General features: G+C 33.7%; 1 long non-coding RNA gene across 2 annotated transcripts in view; it reads left to right on the plus strand.

Annotated features, from left to right (window-relative positions):
- Positions 1–19,387, plus strand: part of LOC123384876 — a 100,312-nt gene that overhangs the window by 11,491 nt on the left and 69,434 nt on the right. Inside the window, exon 4 of one of the 2 annotated variants that reach the window (XR_006596589.1) lies at positions 5,520–7,618. The exons of the other annotated variant lie outside the window; for it this stretch is intronic. This is a non-coding gene — a long non-coding RNA (uncharacterized LOC123384876). Of the gene's footprint in view, positions 1–5,519; positions 7,619–19,387 lie in introns of those variants that run through there. 2 annotated transcript variants of the gene reach the window in all.

Here is a 19,387-nt window from a genome sequence, read left to right on the forward strand (position 1 = left end):
AATGAGAAAGAATGAAATATGGCCCTTTGTAGCAACACGGATGGAACTGGAGAGTATTATGCTAAGTGAAATAAGCCATACAGAGAAAGACAGATACCATATGTTTTCACTCTTATGTGGATCCTGAGAAACTTAACAGAAACCCATGGGGGAGGGGAAGGAAAAAAAAAAAAGGTTAGAGTGGGAGAGAGCCAAAGCATAAGAGACTGTTAAAAACTGAGAACAAACTGAGGGTTGATGGGGGGTGGGAGGGTGGGGAGGGTGGGTGATGGGTATTGAGGAGGGCACTTTTTGGGATGAGCACTGGGTGTTGTATGGAAACCAATTTGACAGTAAACTTCATATATTGAAAAAAAATAAAAACAACCCTATGAAGTAGTATTTCTCTATAACTAGAAATTGTAGAGTGAGGATTTTTACTAATAAAGTCTTTCTTCTGAGTCTACCCTAGTATCTAGTACTGAGTATTCACCCTGTTGCTTTTTTTTTAATATATGAAATTTATTGTCAAATTGGTTTCCATACAACACCCAGTGCTCATCCCAAAAGGTGCCCTCCTCAATACCCATCACCCACCCTCTCCTCCCTCCCACCCTGTTGCTTTTTTATTAGTTTTACAAATGGAAAACTTTAGTACTAAAATGAAGTTTACCAATTAATTAGAAGTAGCACATTTTAGGGGGGTCTGGGTGGCTCAGTCACTTAAGCGTTGGATTCTTGGTTTCAGCTCAGGTCATGTTCTTGCAGTTTCATGAGTTTGAGCCCTGCTTCAGGCTCCATGCTGGCAGCTCAAAGCCTGCTTGAGATTCTCTCTCTCTCCCACTCTCTCTGTTTCTCTGTCCCTCCCCCACTTGTGCTGTCTCTGTCTCTCCCAAAATAAATAAATAAACTTAAAAAATGTGACATATTTTCACTTGAATAATTGACAATCATGCAGCAAGAAATTGAGTCAGTTCATGACACTGTATCAATAGAAATAATAGAAAATTCAGACGAGTTTTAGTCAAAAGTTAATTCAGTGAATATCATCCTGTCAAAATGTAAGACAAATACAGAAAAGTTTATTTTATTGACTAGAAACAGTGAGGAAAAAGCAAATAATCAATAGTGCCTGAAAAACTGAACTGTTCTGAGAATTCAGTTGTTCAATACATGTTAATTAATTTTTAAAAATACTTTTTTTGTACAATGATTTTTATCCACTCTAATGTGTGATTTATACACACTCCCACACATACATAGGCTAGATCATTGTGAAAAGAGAAATCTCCAAATAATTATAAATAAGGCAATAAATATTAGTATCTTAATGGAGGTACATATAGAAATGCACAGTGAATTAAAAGAGATTACTGGAGCTGTGCAAAGGTAAATGAAGGGTGCTTCGAGGTTGATAAAGTCAATCTTTGATATTTGAACATCTGTGAAGAGTACAGAATAGCAGTTACTGAGCAGTGAGTTAACAGGGCACATTTAGAGGATCCAAATATATATATACAAATATATATGTGTGCACACACAAAATCAAAACAGCTTAATTTCAAAAGAGGGAGCATGAAAGATAAAGTTTGAAAAATAGATGTAGATAATATTGTGATGGACCTACAACAGACTAAGCATTTATACTTTATTTATTGGATAATAGGCAGCCATTGAAGGTACCTGAGAACAATAATACTCTTAGGATTGAATTTATCTGTGATTAGCACACAATTCTACAATAAGAGTTTTGATAGCAGGTTAATTCTCTCTCAGTAAAGGATTCTTGACATGGTCAATTCAGGGAAGATTTGGTGTTATGTGATGTAAAGGTCCCAGACCTTTTTTATCTTCTTGCGCTGTCATGCTTGGATTCCATTTCCAAGGTGACCTCATGATCTTATAGGTCTTCTGCCAGTCTGTAGTCCAGTCAGAAGGGAGTAGGAAGTAGGATAGGTCATCTCACTAGATTTATGCATACCACTTTCACTTATGTTCCATTAGCCAGAATGTAGTTAGTGAGCCACATGTGCATGCAAAGGAGGCTTGGAAATGTATTCATTTTTCTAGGTGGCCATGTGCCAAGCTAAATATCAAGTAAGGGTTTTATTACTAAGTAGAAAAGGAAGAGCACAATATTGAGAGCAGTTCATGTACTTTCCAACAGTAGATCTATGATCTGAATTCAAAATTATTGGGAGTATATATTTTTTTAGTTGGATAGGAAAGAATCTACATTTGGGAGAATTGTTTGAGAGACCTCACATATTCAAAATGAGAGGAAATATAAAGCTGGATGTAAACGTGATAACACAATATTTTAAAAGAGTTAATGATAGAGGAGAAAAATTTGATGGTAGAAAGTAACATCCATAGTCAACATAGCAGAAATCAGCCTTTAAAAAAGAAGTTGAAGAGAAACCAGAATAGTGCTATGTTTCAAAACCGAGAAAAAATTTTTGAAAAAGAGTGGTCAATTGTTTCTAGTAAAGCAGCGATTACCAAATGCATGTGGCTTAGATAAAAATACTAGAATTGACAGTTAAGAATACTGGTAACATTCAAGAGTCTTCATAGCAAATGACAAGCATTTCATTAAATTTTATACTGTAAATTTTTAGAAAAGAAGGTAGGATAATTTTTTTTTATTATTCTTAAGAAGGGAAGAAATACTTCCCTTCCCTTCTCCCACCCTCTCTTTGTAAGAATGTTCTTACCTTTTAATATGAGTGTTAATTATCTCTACGGTTTTCTCTAAGCCCTGCCTTAGCTACATGCCACAAATTTTATATTTTATTCAGTTCAAAATATTTTTCAAGTTTACCTTTGATAGATGTCTCACATTGGAAATTTTATATTGTTGAGTGCTGCATTTTGTTGAATTGTATAAAATACTTTTGAATTTTGATTGGTATATCATTATGCAGTTTGAGGATCATTTTGTCCCCTTAGAGGCTTTTGAAAGACTTTTTCTATGGCAGATCCAGAATAGTCTTTAGTCTAGGGCCATTTTGTTCTCTCTACAAAGGTATGACCTTTATGAGGACTCTACCGAATCCGTGTGTGACACAGGTCTCCAGTTTGGGGAAGCTAATTTCCAGCCCCTTTTGGCCTACAACTTTTCAGTGGTTCTATCCTGTGATTTCACATATGCACTGGTCAGCACCCAAAGACTCAGGAAGGCCTCTACAAATCTCCAGTGCGTTTTCTTTCTCTTCCTCCCTCTCTGTGTAGCTTTCTTCTCTCTAGTCCTCATGTTGGGAATTCTGACAGGTCCAGCCTCTCCAAATTAATTTCTATCTGTTTCATTCAACAAGCCCCCTCACCCCCACCCCCACCCCCACCCCCACCCAGGCTATCATAATTTTCTATCCCTGAATTCTAATTTGTAGACTGATACTGATGAAATAACAGGGCATACTTCATTGCCTCCTTTCTGTCAGGGATTCCAGCCCCTCACTGCCTACTGTCCAATGTCTAAAAACCTTTGCTTAAGTTTTTTTTTTGGTTTGTTTTATTTTCTCCATTTCCTTGTAGCCAAATGGCAGATTTTATAGAAGTAAATCGTTAATGGGCAGAAGTAGAAGTCATTCTCTCACTCTCTCTGCCATTCTGTCTCTTTCTCTTACTTTCTTCTCATTGTCATTTGAGAAGCAAGTGGACATTGATAGGGAGAGGAAAAAAGGTTCAGTTGATCGTAGCTCTAATATGAGAGTGCATAATGTAATTGGTACAGTGATATCATAGGAGAATTGGGAGAGGATGAGATAGTAAATTATAACTGTAATATCTTTAGAACTAAATATGTGAAAGGTCAGCTAATGTAATACACATTAACTAGTTTTCAAACAGGTCATTGAGGAAAGGACACACTTATTTGTAAGCCACTAGAAAATTCTTCATACATAAAAGCATAACTTTATGTTACATATAGATAGATAGGTAGATAGATATAGATAGATAGATAGATAGATAGATATTTAAATTAAGAGAAAAAAAGTATTGTTAAAGCAGGGATATCAGCAAGTGATTATGATGAATCTTTTCCATTTCCTTCCAATAATTAGTGTTTAATCCTTCTAATTTCAATGAGTTTCTCAAGCCAATTCCACTGGCATCAGCAGCCTCTGTCTCAATCTAAAATGCGAAAGGCTATGTTGCAGTAAATAGATTTGTACATTACTGCATAATGCCAACTTTATTAGCAGTTTGGCTTTCATGGAGTGTGCTGTATTAATCACATTCCACAAGTGTACAAGGCTTTCAGTTGTTTCCCTGTGCTGATTGGTAAGCCTTTAGTGCCAAAGTCACCGGCTGAGTAAGCTAAACAATAAATCCATGAGGGTTTATTATTATTAAAGGCTCAAAATAGAGAAGCAACACAAAGACAGTCAGTAGCAGAAAGTGGTGGAGATTCACAGATGTCATATAGATGTCGTATAAAACATTAAAATTTCATTGATTAGTCAAATATTAATATATTTTATTGTAGACTCATGAAAAGAATGGACTTTCCTTGAGAAATACAGAGTTTTATAACTCAAGAAATTTTTAAATTTGTGTTGGGACAATTAAAGCAAACTCATGATTAAAAATTATTTAAGATGCAAAATCAAAAATCAAACATGGGTGAGTCAGAGTGAGTCTGCCAACTAGAGAATGGACTAGATTAGCTTATTGAATCTTTTAGAAGTATGACAAAGAAGCAGAAACTTGTGAATAGAAGATAAATTTTTTAAATCTTTTTGTTCACACACTCTCCTGATCCTCTGAAAGATTTGGAGCTGTATATTGATAACCACTTTGCATTAATAATAAAAAAAGAAAGACAAAAATGCAGAGGCTGCTTTTAGACAACAGGCTTGAGCAATGGAGACTTGATCAAGGCAAAGGGCCCACTGCGACTAGCTGGCAGAATACAGACAGGCCCATCAGGCAAGCCACCTCAAATATTCCATAAGCCCTAACTAAGCAATAGGCTACTTACAACCAGGCACAGTTGCTAAAAAAGGGAAAATTTCATAAGTCACCATACGTCTTCATCTTTCCCCTTTAAAATTAGCCCCCACCCACTGCCTCCTTGCGCACAGTATCTCCTTTGCTGCCCTGCCTTCTGCTCCCTTGGGTGTATTCAGTAAACTTCTATCTCCTTTGTTCTGCCTCTGGTGAATACTTTCACTGTTCCTGACACTGGCTTCCACCGAACAGTCACCCCACATTTGGGGGCCCCTATCCTATCAGAAGAGACACTACAAAAAAGTAAGAAAATGGTCCTGTGGTAAGCAGAATAATGATCCTTCAAATATGTCCACATTCTAATCACTGGAACCTGTGATTATGTTACCTTACATGGCAAAGGGAATTTGTGGATATGATTAAGTTAATGACATTTAGATGGGGTGATTATCATGAGTTACTCTGGAAGGTGCAATTTAATCACAAGGGCCCTTAAAAGTAGAAGAGGGAGGTAGAAGAGAAGAGAAAATCAGAGATGTGGCAGCATGAGAAGTGCTCAACATGATATTGTTGACTTTGAATAGGGAGGAATGAGACCATGAACCAAGGAAAGTAAGAAAATGCAAGGACATCAATTTTTTCTTTAAGTTTCTGGAGAGGAATGCAATCTACTGATATCTGGATCTAAGCCCAAGGAAATCTCTTTTGCACTTCTGATCTACAGCACTGTAAGATAATAAATTTGTGCTTTATTAAGTCACCAAGTTTATGATTATTTGTTACAGCAGAAATAGAACATTTAGCATCACCATAACCAAGGAAGGTAAGACACATGGTCCATCAATGCAGCTGATACATCAGTATAATTCAAGAAAACTTTTAGTTTCTAAGAAATTTAATCTTTTGTTATTTATATCCTTTGAAATTTACATAGGAATGGTATGTTAGTCAGTACTACTATAGTAACAAATGATCCCAATATCTCAGGTAGTTTTCAATAGAAAGTTATATGTGCTGTTCATCTTAAATGTAGAATGTTGGTGAGCTATGGCTCTACACCAGGTTGCAGCTGTGTCTTCTTATTCATGAAAGCAGGGAAAATGCAGGTCTGTGAATGGGAATGCCCATCCCCCATGGCCAATATGAAAAGCAAGAGAGCTGGCAGAAAATTAAGATGCTACTTTTAGTGCTTCTGCTCAAGTGTGGTATTCATAGAATCAACTCAGATTCAATTGATCAATGCATATCATGCATCCTAGCCAAAGATCAGTAAGGCAGGAAATTACTTTCTTCCCACAGGAGATAAGAAAGTCACATGACAATTGGCAGGGAAACACATAATAGGGGAAGAGTAGGTGAAATAGCTAACATAATAAAATCTACCTTGCACTGCTTTATTGTAGCTTTGTGTGTTCTTCTTATAATAAAGATGACAAAGGGAGATAAAGTATTTGGATTTTTCGATTAAAAAATGATTATATGCTATGACCACACACACACATACACACACATGCACACACACTTTAATTTTTGCATATATACATATGTATATATATGTATATATTTATGTATATGTATATGTACATATATATACATATGTATATATGTGTATGTTTCTAAATTTATATTTTCCTGTCCATTGATGTGTTGAACATAGTCTTTTGTACTCTTTATTTCCTCTATTTTCCGGTTTTAGAAAACTGCTATATAGTTTTCTGGGTATGGTAGAAATCAGATTAAAACTGCTCAATATGTCTCAGTTTACTAGGATCCTTTAAGTCAAATGTGAATTTGCATAGAATTTATCTAAAGACAATGCAAATGAAAGTTAGACATACTCAAAGATGTTAGGTATGGATTTGATTATATAGTCTGACAGAATAGCTATCTCCTCTCAGAAGTACACAAAATACTTTGATGGGAAGCTTTTTTTTTTCAAGATTTTGTTTTTTTAAGTAATATCTACACTCAACATAGGGCTCAAACTTACAACCCCAAGATCAAGAGTCACATGCTGTACTGACAAAGCCAGCCAGGCACCCCACCTAGGAAGACTTTTAGTATACCCAGATGAAGCTATATTTAGAGGCAGAAGATACCCAATTGACAGTTTTGTTGGGTACTCAATATTTGATTTTTCATTTTCCCAACATTTACAATTTCGTAAATGTATAATTGCACAAAATATGTGATAGCTTGATCACCATTTGATCCAAACAGACCAAATGTTTGGTAGAGATATTAGGAACTGGTCATGGTATACTAAGTGAGGCTGGAAAAATAATTATGAATAAAAGAGAATAAACATTAATTCCCTGATTAAAGAACATCAGTACACCTATGAAGAGATATAAGTAACAATTCACATTTTTTGTAGAGGAAATTCCCGTACTCCATTGGAAAACAAATATTGGTAGTCACCTACCAGGGTATTAATGGTCTTATGCTATTATTTACTGCCACTGTAGGAACAACAGTGCTCCCAAAGGAGCAAAAGGAGGAAAATCATCCATTCTGATCTTATTGACATTGTAAATGAATCTAAGGATTTTATGATATCCTTATTTATGGAAAGCTTTTAATGGAGTATTTCTGATTAAAGATTATGGAAAGTAAATAAATCCAGAATCTATAGTTTTGTTTTGTTTTTAATTTTTTTAGTTTTTTATTTACTTTTGACAGAGAGAGAGACAGAGCATGATCAGGGAAGGGGCAGAGAGAGAGGGAGACACAGAATCTGAAACAGGCTCCAGGCTCTGAGCCATCAGCCCAGAGCCCAACGCGGGGCTCGAACTCACGGACCGCGAGATCATGACCTGAGCCAAAGTTGGACGCTCAACCGACTGAGCCACTCAGGTGCCCCATCAGAATCTATAGTTTTATTAGGCTTAACTTGAAAAATGTCATATACACAGCTGTATAAATTGAAGATAGCTATAAGATAGTCATTCTACACTAGGTGAGGTGAAGTTATATGCCATGTATGTTATTAGAAGTATTGTGTATTTTGGAAAAGAAAGGCCTTTCTGCTGTGGGAATGAAGAATTTGAAACCTATGTGTAATATCTCAGATCACTTTTTGCTTTATGTGAGCTATTCCATTGCCTGTATCCTGGAAATTAGTTGTAAAATTGGAATAATGAAGATCTCTCATCACATGAATCTAACTTGACAATCATATTGCTATGGATTGAATTGTGTCTCCCCTCCAAATTCATATATTTAAATCCTACCCCACTATGTGATAGTATTTGGAGATGGGGTCTTTGAGAAGTAATAAGGGTTAGATGAGGTCTTGAGGGTAAGGGTCCCTTAATGGCATTAATGCTTTTATATGAAAATAGACCATAGAGTGTATTTTCTCTTTTCCTGCCATCTGAGGGTATAGCAGCAGGAAAGTGGCTTTCTGCAAGCATGGAAGAGAGCTCTCACCAGAAAACAAATCTGCTGGCATCTTGATATTGGACTTCCTAGTCTTCAGAACTGTGAGAAAATAAATTTCTGTTTTTTAAAACACTCACTCTGTGGTATTTTGTTATGGCAGCTGGAGCTATCTAAGACATATCTTTTGTTAGCTCAGGAGCATCAGATTTGTAAATTCTTTATCAGTTTATGAAGATTCTTAGCCTTTATGTATCTTTTACACTCTTTTTCTGGTTTTCTCTTGTTTGTTTGTTTGTTTGTTTGCATCTTGTTAATCTCTCCTATACTGCAGTATGGAGACAGCATCTGACCTATCATTAAGTTCACTGTTTTGTTTTTTTTCAGCTATGCCTAATCTGCTGTTAACTATATCTACTGATTATTAATTTAGTTTTAATTTTCACTTCAGAATTTTTATTTGCTCTTTTTTATTATATCTGTTTTTTCTGTTGGAATTTTGAATCTTGTTATTTAATTCCTTCAATATTTTAATTATAGTTTCACAAAATTTCATGTGTGATAAAACCAATATCCATATATCCTGTATTTATTTTTATTTTCTATTTTTCTGTTGGTTTTCACTAAATTATTATCTTTTTATATGTTTGGTTACATTTAATTGAGTGCTAGCATTGCATTTAAAGAAATGGGAATAATTTGAGGTCTTAGATGTGGTTTTCTTTTGCATTTGGCAGAAACAAATGTTCTTAATTGATCAAGAAATGGAATTATTTAAATTTGTGTTATTTGAGGCCATATGATTCCTTGGAAGACTTATTCTACATAGGCTGCTCTACCAAAGTAACACAGACTGGGTGGTTTCAACAACAGACATTTATTTCTCCATTATGGAGGCTGAGAAGTCTGCAATAAAGTGCCAGCAAATTTGTTTTTTTTTGTGAGGGCTCTCTTCCTGGCTTGAAGACAATTGCCATTTCACTGTGTGCTTACATGACCTCTTACGTGCATACAGAGAGCGAGCCCTGGTGTCTCTTTCTCTTATTATACGGCACTGATTCCATCATGAGGGCCCCATCGTCATTACTTCATTTAAACCTAATTATTCCCTGTAAGGCCCATCTCCAAATACCATCACATTAGGAGTTAAGGCTTTAACATGAATTTCAGGGGACATAATTCAGTTCATAGTAAAGGACGCTGTTGTGTTCCAATCAAAATCCTGGGCTGTTTACAAAGCTTCCTAACTTTTTACAGTTTCTAAAAGCTCGTTTTTGTCCCTTCAGCTTAGTCTCTCATTCTCCTAATTGCGTCTTTTGCTTTAACAAATTTTGACTCAAGGGCAAAATTAGGAAATGTCAGGTTCATATTTCTTAGCTTCTCTTATCTTTATCTCTTTCCTAAAAAGTTCTCTAAGCATTGGATTCCTTTTCACTCAGAAGTGTGATAAGGAGCATGGTGGGAGTGAACTGCAATTTGATGCAGTGTAATCACGTTAGATTATCACAAAACATCTGCCAGGAATTACTTTGTTTTCCTCCCCATGTACTATGTCATTATTTCACTTTTAACAATATTTGCCACAACTCTATTTGGTGGAACAGTTATTATTCTCATATTGCAGTTGATGAGACTGCATAAAAAATTTTAAGTAATTTTCCCAAAGTTGCATATTATTAGACAACAAATTTAGTGCAGACTTCCCTACTATAAAAAGGCTCATGTTGAACTAAAACTTAAAGATCCAATGAATTAATGACATAAAATCAATATGCTGAGTACTAACTTATTCTATAGAGGTATTTCTAATTTCAACAATAATTTTCAAAGCCCAACAATAAGAAAAAAAATGTATTGAAATTCACATCTTATATATGTGACTTTCAAATTATAAGCTTAAAATTTTTCTTTATCTTAGCAATAGAATTACCTTTTGATTTTTATTATCACATGCTACTTTCAGTACCAATAATGAAAAATGAGGAACTTTACTTAGAAAAAATAAAAACTACTGAAATATTAGTCTTATAAATGCCTAATTCTGCTTTTTCTCATTTTCATTTCTTTTGAGGCTTTTTTTAAATTTTTTTTATTCTTGTTCCCACTTCCCTTCTTTTTAACTTAAACTTTATTTTTTTTTTAATTTTTTTTCAACGTTTATTTTTGGGACAGAGAGAGACAGAGCATGAACGGGGGAGGGGCAGAGAGAGAGGGAGACACAGAATCAGAAACAGGCTCCAGGCTCTGAGCCATCAGCCCAGAGCCCGACGCGGGGCTCGAACTCACGGACCACGAGATCGTGACCTGGCTGAAGTCGGACGCTTAACCGACTGCGCCACCCAGGCGCCCAAACTTAAACTTTAAAAAATACTTCTGTAATCAATTAAAATCCTCTTTAATCTCATACTTAATATGACAAGAAAGTGAAGTGTTTTACAAACTAATTAAATGATTGAGACATGACTAAAAGACTGTTTGTTGCTCCAAAGCATAATATGGCTAGAAGCAAACCTTAGGTGTGAATTAATAAATGATGATATATATGATAAGGATAAATACCTATTTTTTTTCTTTGAAAAGTTTTTCTCCACTTAATATGTCTGAAATAGTATATTACACTCTGAAAATTCTCCATTTGTTATCACTGTACTAAAATATTAAAACTTCTATAAATAGAATTCTATAAATTCATATAGAACAGAAACTTTTGGCTGTACCTTTCAATGTACATAAGAGTTAATTATTCCCTAACAGAATAAAAATCTACTTGTTACCCAACTGAAAGAAATAGTTCATTTCATAGTAGGAGTGAAGTGCATTAATTGTATTTCCATTAATTTGGAATTAATTTTCTCATTTGGCCCAAGAAACTTACTGTTAATAATGTCTATTCTTAAATACCAAAGAACCTATATTTACTGTACGTACCATGCAAAGCACACACAAAAAGTATCTCAGGAATGTCAGATAATGATAATACGATAGTATCATGAGGAAGTTACCAAAAAAGAAAAATTTAAATGTAAAGTAAATAGGTAATTTTCAATGCCTAGGAATGATTAAACCATGCCCAACTGCTGTTGGTCTAATGTAAGTCCTTGATGTCATTTCATGTCATGTCTTTCTATGGCAAGGATAAATGCCAGACCTCCCTCCCCTCAAAAGTCATTTATTTTCATAACTCTGCACATTACAGACATCATCAAATGTATTTTTAATATTTCCTTTAGCAAAAATGTATATTATTTGAATTTTCTCCCAATGCTTTGTTTCTATTTTTAAAAAAAAAATATCTTACATTTTGATGCTGTAATTTCTGTGTCATGTCTAATCTTGTTGAGAAAATAAAATAAAGCCTGATGCTTGCTCCCTTATAGTGAATACTTTTTTTATAACAGGAAACAGAAACAAAATTTCTAAGCATAATTAAAAGTACAGTGTTATTATATGGCAGAGATATTAAGTAAAAGAAATACATTTCATCAATAATTGAACTCCCACTATCATTAATCAATTAATGTTCTCGAATACAGCTGATTTTGACTCTTTAGTAACTTATATTTTCAATATGTTAGTAATATATTTATATTATATGAGGTAGGAAGGGAACGCAGAATCCTATATCTTCACATCCAGTTATAGTGATTATTAATTATTCCTTATCTTGATTCATGTTCATCATGAATCAAAATACAGATTTTAAAGCTAAAGTCAAAACTTTCAAACTTGCCATTGTTCCTTAATTTTCTTGATTCAAATACAAAGTAAAATTGGACATCACCTCAGGATCAACTAATTATGATCTAAGAGCACTGTGGAAAACATGAGGCTCGCTACAAACTTATCTCAAACATTTAAAATATTTTATTTGGGGCATCTTAGATAAATATAAACATGAGGGATACTAAGGAAGAATGATATTCTCCAACTTCACAATAAATGTTATTTTATAGGAATAACATGAATTTTGTTTTATTTTGTTTTAATATTGTATCTCAATATTAACTAGAAGATCACATAAAGAATTATATTTTATTTGTGATAAATTCATAGCTTCAACTGAATCTAATATGGATTATAAATTAATTATTTCATAAATATTATCTGTGAGATGTATAATAATATTTTAATGATTTGTAATAAATATGAATCAATAGGATACATGAGCCAGGAAACTTCAAAAAATGACCAAAAATGATATTAAGTTTATAGGTAATGTATAGAGAGATATGAGAGACAGTATGTAATATGGCTGTTTCTTAAAATACGAGAGATGGTTTGTGAATGTAGGTTAATATACTTTCTGTTTAAATTTTACAAAGTCAAAATAAACTGCATGCAAAAAAAAAATATATAGTGGAATGAAATGTAATAGCCTATGGACTGGGTTGACTAGTTCGCCTCAAAAATTCATGTGTACCTGGAACCTGTGAATATAAACTTACTTGGAAATACTCTTTAGCAATGTGATTAGTTAAAATGAGGTTATACTGCATTAGGATGGGCCCCAAATTCAATATGACTGGCATTTCTATAAGAAGATGAGAGGAGCAGACATAGAGACATACACAGGGTAAATGTCATGTGTAGACGGAGGCACAGATTAGGAAGATGTATCTAGAAGACAACACCAAGGATTGCCAGCCACCGCCATAAGCTAGGGGAGAGGCGTGGGATAAATTATTTCTTTTGACACCTTGATTTAAGATTTCTAGCCTCCAAAACTGTGAGACAATAAATATCTCTTTTAAGAAACCCAGTTTATGTCCATTTGTTATGACAGCACTAAGAAACTAATACAACCCATATACATAGAGAACCGGATTTTAGTTGAATCATGCTCATTTGCAACAAGGCCCATAGAAGTAGAGTTTTATTTTCAAGAAAATGGTAACCAGAACTTCTCAGCTAATATCAGCATTATAGTTAGCAAACGAAGAAAAGAGTGAAAGAACCCTTCTTAGTAGGACAAGATAAAAAGGATTGGGATAAAGAACATTTGTCTAACTCAGTTCAGATGCACTTAAAATAGTCAAGATAGCCAAAAGATTAAGAATTTTAATTCATGGGGCACCTTGGTGACTCAGTCAGTTAAGTGTCAAACTCTTGGTTTTGGCTCAGGTCATAATCTCCTGGTTCGTGAGTTCGAGCTCTGCATTGGGTTCCACGCTGACAGTGTAGAACCTGCTTGGGATTCTCTCTCTCTGCCCCTCCCCTGCTCACTGTCTCTGTGTCTTTCTCTCAAAATAAATAAATAAACGTTAAAAAAGTTTTTAAAAATTTAATTGAAAAATCCTGAGGCATATATTAAATTCTATATACTGGGGCCACATTGGAGGAAAAGAGGTTATTGCACTTAATGAAGTTATGTAGAGTCGAATCCCCTTCTAAAAAATTAGCAGATATTCTCACTAGAAAAATACCTGACTCTCTGATATTGTATAGGAAATTTTATAATGAAATGGAATTAGTGAAACACGAATTATTTATATTCATTTGAACAGTTGAAAAGAGCTGCAGAGAATTATTAATTTCCTATTAAGTAAACTAAAGCATGCCCTCATAATAAGATAATTCATTTCAGTTCCTGTAAAAAACTAGGGAATTTTACAGTTAAAAAGAAATCATGGGAAGAGTGCTGAAAACTCATTCCACTTTTTCTTATCTGATATTTATGTACTGAGAAATCTTCCATATATTCTGCAGAACACTGTTCCTAAATAATCTATGCAGAAACATTTCCACCATCCTTGTTTAAATGAAGGGTCACAAATTTAAATCACAAAAAAAGCAACTGAAATGAATGTAATATACTTAAAATGTTCTTTGAATATTAGAGGCAAAAACACATATATACACATACATGCATAAAAATATGGTCAGCATGGGCGCCTGGGTGGCTCAGTTGGTTAAGCGTCCGACTTCAGCTCAGGTCACGATCTCGCGGTCCGTGAGTTCGAGCACCGCCTCAGGCTCTGGGCTGATGGCTCAGAGCCTGGAGCCTGCTTTTGATTCTGTGTCTCCCTCTCTCTCTTCCTCTCCCCCGTTCATGTTCTGTCTCTCTCTGTCTCAAAAATAAATAAAACGTTAAAAAATATATGGTCAGCACTTGTAACTTTTAAAGGGAACAAATACACAAAAATTTTGCTGGAAATTTCCCACTTTTAAATGTTTAGAGATAATTCTAATAGATAATTCTTGCAGATATTTCAAAGTTTTCCCTTTTTCTATCATTTTACAAATTCTGATCTGTGTTTATAAATTGTAATTTTTTATTTGTAATATATTCCTGTGTATACATTTAAACTACAATCTAGTGAAGCATAAATAAATGTGTATCTGTATATACAAATAAATGACAAGGATATATTAATTTTTGTATAAATGTATATAATTACCTGGATAAATGAGTAATCAATAACCTCATTTATTTTTTCACCAAGTAAAATGCCTTGATCACTTTTGGTTAATGGGAGGAAAATTTTTCAGCTTAATCTCAAAAGGTAGATCAGTGATAAGTATAACATGACGTTAGTGAGAACACTTAAGCGTCTAAGGTGGGAGTAGGGAGAGAATAAGAATGTCAAGAATAAATCTACCTGAGAAAAAGGACTAGTGGGCTTGAAAAAAACAAAACAAAAATAAAACTGAGAATACATAGCCAGGTGTAGGGTCTTAAAAGGGGCATATTGATTTTGGTTCTATTCCAAAGAACATTTGGAACTCTGCTGTGTGCATTAAGAGAAGGGTGTGAATGTTATGCTAAAACTATGTGTGAAGAATAGAACATAAGGAAACAATGCAATTTCTAGAAACAGGACTGTTTCAAAATGATAGAGAATGCTTTCTATGATCAACATACTTCCATCCTGCAGATGTGAGTGCCCAGAGGGACTTCTGTTTACACTGCACTGAAACCTTTTTATATGCACCAGTTTCATGTCTTGGATTTATAATTTCCTTGACAAAGACAATTTAATTTATGTTAAATGAACTCTCATCACTCCAGTAACAGTGGTATGTTAATACCACTTTAAGCCTTGCTGGGTTTTTAAACAGAACCAATTTGTCAAAAGCATAAAATCCTTACAGCTGACCATGAAGTTTACTTAGGAAAAAGAAACTTTGGAAACAGCTATTGATATTATCAATATTATGCATTGTAACAACTCTACAATTCTCTTACAATCTTTTATCAAAAATTATTTTGGTGTAATATTTCAAACCTATTTTTGGAAGACCTTTTAAACTTCAAATGAGAAAGAAATCCAACTGTTGCCTACCTAATTTCTTTTCCCTAACCTTTTTATCCTTTTGCTTACCATCTCTTCCAAATGTTGCCATTAAAACACAGGCACATTTATCCACAGTATAAAGTTTTCCTCACTAGGATACTCTGCTAAAATGGAGAAGCACATTCATGTACATCAGTAACTAAATCAAGTGTGTTTCTGTATGAACAGAGGGAAAGCTGTGCCTATGATCATACCTGAGTAATTGCTCATGTAGTAAAACAGAGAAAGGACTCAGAGTTCCATTATGTACCAAACAGTATGATACTGGGGTAGGAAATAATTTATAGAAATAACCAATGAAAAATTTAGGGCCAAGCTCCATAAGCTATGGTTAGGATAAAGTAACCTAAAGTTACAACATATAACACTTCTCCTACACATTTAAAAATAGCAAAATTGTTAGCAAAGTATCTGTTTACTTTCTCATTACCACAGTACTGCTGTGGTGTGATTTGTTTTTTTGTTTTGTTTTGTTTTTTTGTTTTTTTTCCTCCCTTTCTCTTCAAAATTTTTTTGACTCAAATATTTACAAAATGTTTACAGCAAATACAGGAAATGTGAAAAACATGATAGGTAGTCTTATTTTTCTAAGACTCAACCCTATTGGGAAGGACTGCTTTACTTTAAAAAAAAAAGGATATTAATTACATGAATATATTTGCTTTTTGAGAGCCTTTTCAACAATTTTGTTCTTTTCCAGTACTATAAATGTTTATAATATTAAAATTGCTCTTCGTTTCTTGAACTAAATAAACACTGAATAGCCATGATCTTCATGGCTAAGAAGAATGGCGTTGGCGTTAAATAGTGTAACAATGAATTAAATATTGTAATAAGATAATGTTAAAAGGGTTTAAAAATAGAAAACAATCAAGATTTGAAGGGAACACCTAAAATTTTAGCCTAAAAAGACTATCACAATTCTTATATTATCTATTTCATTCTTTATTTGCCAAGTGTTTGATATTTGCAATCATGGCAGAGAGCATAAACAAGCCAGTAGTTATACCCGGAAAATAGCACCCTCTCAGATATTTACAATTTGAGAATTTTTTTGAAAAATAAAATAACTTTTTAGATTTAGTAGTATTTCAAATCTACAATTACGCTTAGTGAATTCTGAGCTACAATTGTCTATATAGTTGAGCTGGTCTGTTAATAATATAAATACATTAGATTAAGTATATTTTAAACATATGCAAGTATTTTTCAAGATTCTAAATGAATCATAGATCAAAGGAAAATTATATGAGATACTATAGCAATATTAATGACATTTAAACATTGACCATATGTAAGACTGGGATATGTCTTATGATAATTCCAGAGATCAAAGTTATGTTCCCTTCTTTTAGTATCATTTCTTATTTCTCTTTTTAAAAAGTAAAACATTATGAAAAACTAAAGGCTCTCCTGTTTAATATGAAGAGTTTATAACCCATTTAAATTTGAAATCTATAGCCTAAAAATACTACTTTTGTTGATTTGGATGCTTATAGATTTATCTGAAATGTTTGGAATGAGCCATTAATTCATTAACACACATAAATAAGTACATATTTAAACAGGTATTTAAGTTCTAGTAATAAGTTAAGAATCCTAACATAATTGTAATACAGTAATTATGTCTCCTTCAACTGAAATAAGAACAGAGTTGCCTAAATTGAGGAATATATTTTATTAAGGGAAATTAATTTGATTTAATATTGTAAATACATGAAGTTAATTCCCAGTCTTTATGGAGAAAATCTTGTTGTTAGTATGATTTAATGTTTGCCATTAATGTTAGCTTATGTCTTGGTATTCAACTTGAAACTGTTAGGATAAAAATATACTGAATCAAAGTCACTTTGATGTGAGCTCAGATAACAGCAGCAAAAATGTTTACTAATGTCAATAAATGTTCCACAATACTTATTAAATTAGTTCCTAAAATACTAATGGCTTATATTTTAATTTGTGTCATTCTGCTTATCCCACAGATTCACAGTTTGTTTGTTGAAGGCAGTTATTCTCAACCTGGGAGAATAAATTGCCCCCTAGGGTCTCCTCTGAAACTTGAATATTTGTACTATTTTTAAAAACCAAAGATGCTTTGGAGGAATATTTAAAAATCAAATAAAGCAGTGTAGGAACAGTTTAATGAAATGTCAATTAAGTCAAAGATTCCATTACATGGTGTGATTCTCAAATAATTGAAATTTAGTGCCAAAACATTTATTGAATAATACTGTGTATCAGGGACTATTCTTACTCCTGGTGATACAGACTTGAAAATGCCATGGAAGGCCTTGATATTTATTAAATTTTTACCCACAATAGCAGAATAGCACACAATAAACAATTATATAAATAAATTAAAAACATGTAAAATAGGGTTAAGTGCTATTATAATAGTGATGCAGTGATTAAAGAGCATCTTTACTTTGGTGGTTAATAACGACCTTTCACTAAATTTAACCAAAGACAAGGAGTCAGCCTCAAAAATAGACAAACAAGAACAAAGATAAAAAAAGAAAACAGTCTGGTATAAAATAAAGAAATATTGAACAGTCTCTAACCTGGATATGCCTTGGTAGTTTTGGGAAACACAGAGACATGTGTGGCTTGATCAAAGGGAGCAAGTAAATACATAAGGTTGGAACCCTGGCCATACTCCCAGATCATATCATATGTGCTGCGAAGCCTAGATACTGAATTTGGATTTTAAGCAAGAGAGCAGTATGTTTACACTAATATATATAAATTTTTTTAAGTTCATTTATTTTGAGAGAGAGTGCAAGCTTGAGCCAGGTAGAGGTAGAGAGCGGGGGGAGAAGAAAATCCCAAGAAAGCTCCACATTGTCAGTGCAGGGCTTGATGTGGGGCTCAAACATCACCTGAGCTGAAATCCAGAGTCAGATGCTTAAACAAATAGAAGTAGTGAGACAAGTTTTATTACTTCATCTCTCCAGGTGAACGTGATAGTGAAACAGAGAGAAGTGAATTGCACTATGGTTAGAGTTGAAGTCTACAAGATATTCTGATGGATGAAATAAGAATAGTATAGTGATAAGAGTTAGGGATAAATCCTGTGGCTTTGACTTTATGGCTAGATAGAAAGTAATGCTATTTACTGAGGTAAAAAAACAAAAAATGAGGGAAATAGCAAATTAAAGAGCTATTAAAGTGAAAACTATTTTAGATTTGATAATACTGAGGTCTCCTAGATTAAGTAGGGATTCTGAATAAGCAATTAGATATATAAGACTGGAGTACAAAAGCAATGTCAGGACTAGAGATAAGAACTTGGAAGTCATAAACATGTAGATGAAGTTAAAATTCCCCTGGCTGTATGAGATTACCCAGCCAGATTATGTTGAAGTAGTTCCCAAAGATGACTGAGAAGAAAATAGCAAATTCCTTGTACACATTGCTCTAGATTCAACTAGTCCAAGACTTCAAGATTGGTTATGATAAAAATGATGCAAAAGACTTTCACTCTTATGTTCTCAATAGTATAAAACCTGATAAAATAAAAGTCAGAGTTTCCTATGGTGTTATCAAAGAGCCATGGATAAAGGAAGGCTTAATAGAGGGTAAAACTTTGCAGGCACAAATTCTTCCACTCACATGTTGTCCACATTTTTCATTAGATCTTTTCATATATTATGCATAGTTATTTCAGTATCTCAGTTTGTTAATTTCAACACCCAGACCATGTCTACTTCTCTTGACTTCTTTACCATTTAACAATAGGCTTTTTTTTCCAGTGTCTTATAGGTTTTGTTTGAATT

This window comes from Felis catus, chromosome B1 (assembly GCF_018350175.1).
Source record: "Felis catus isolate Fca126 chromosome B1, F.catus_Fca126_mat1.0, whole genome shotgun sequence".
NCBI lineage: Eukaryota > Metazoa > Chordata > Mammalia > Carnivora > Felidae > Felis > Felis catus.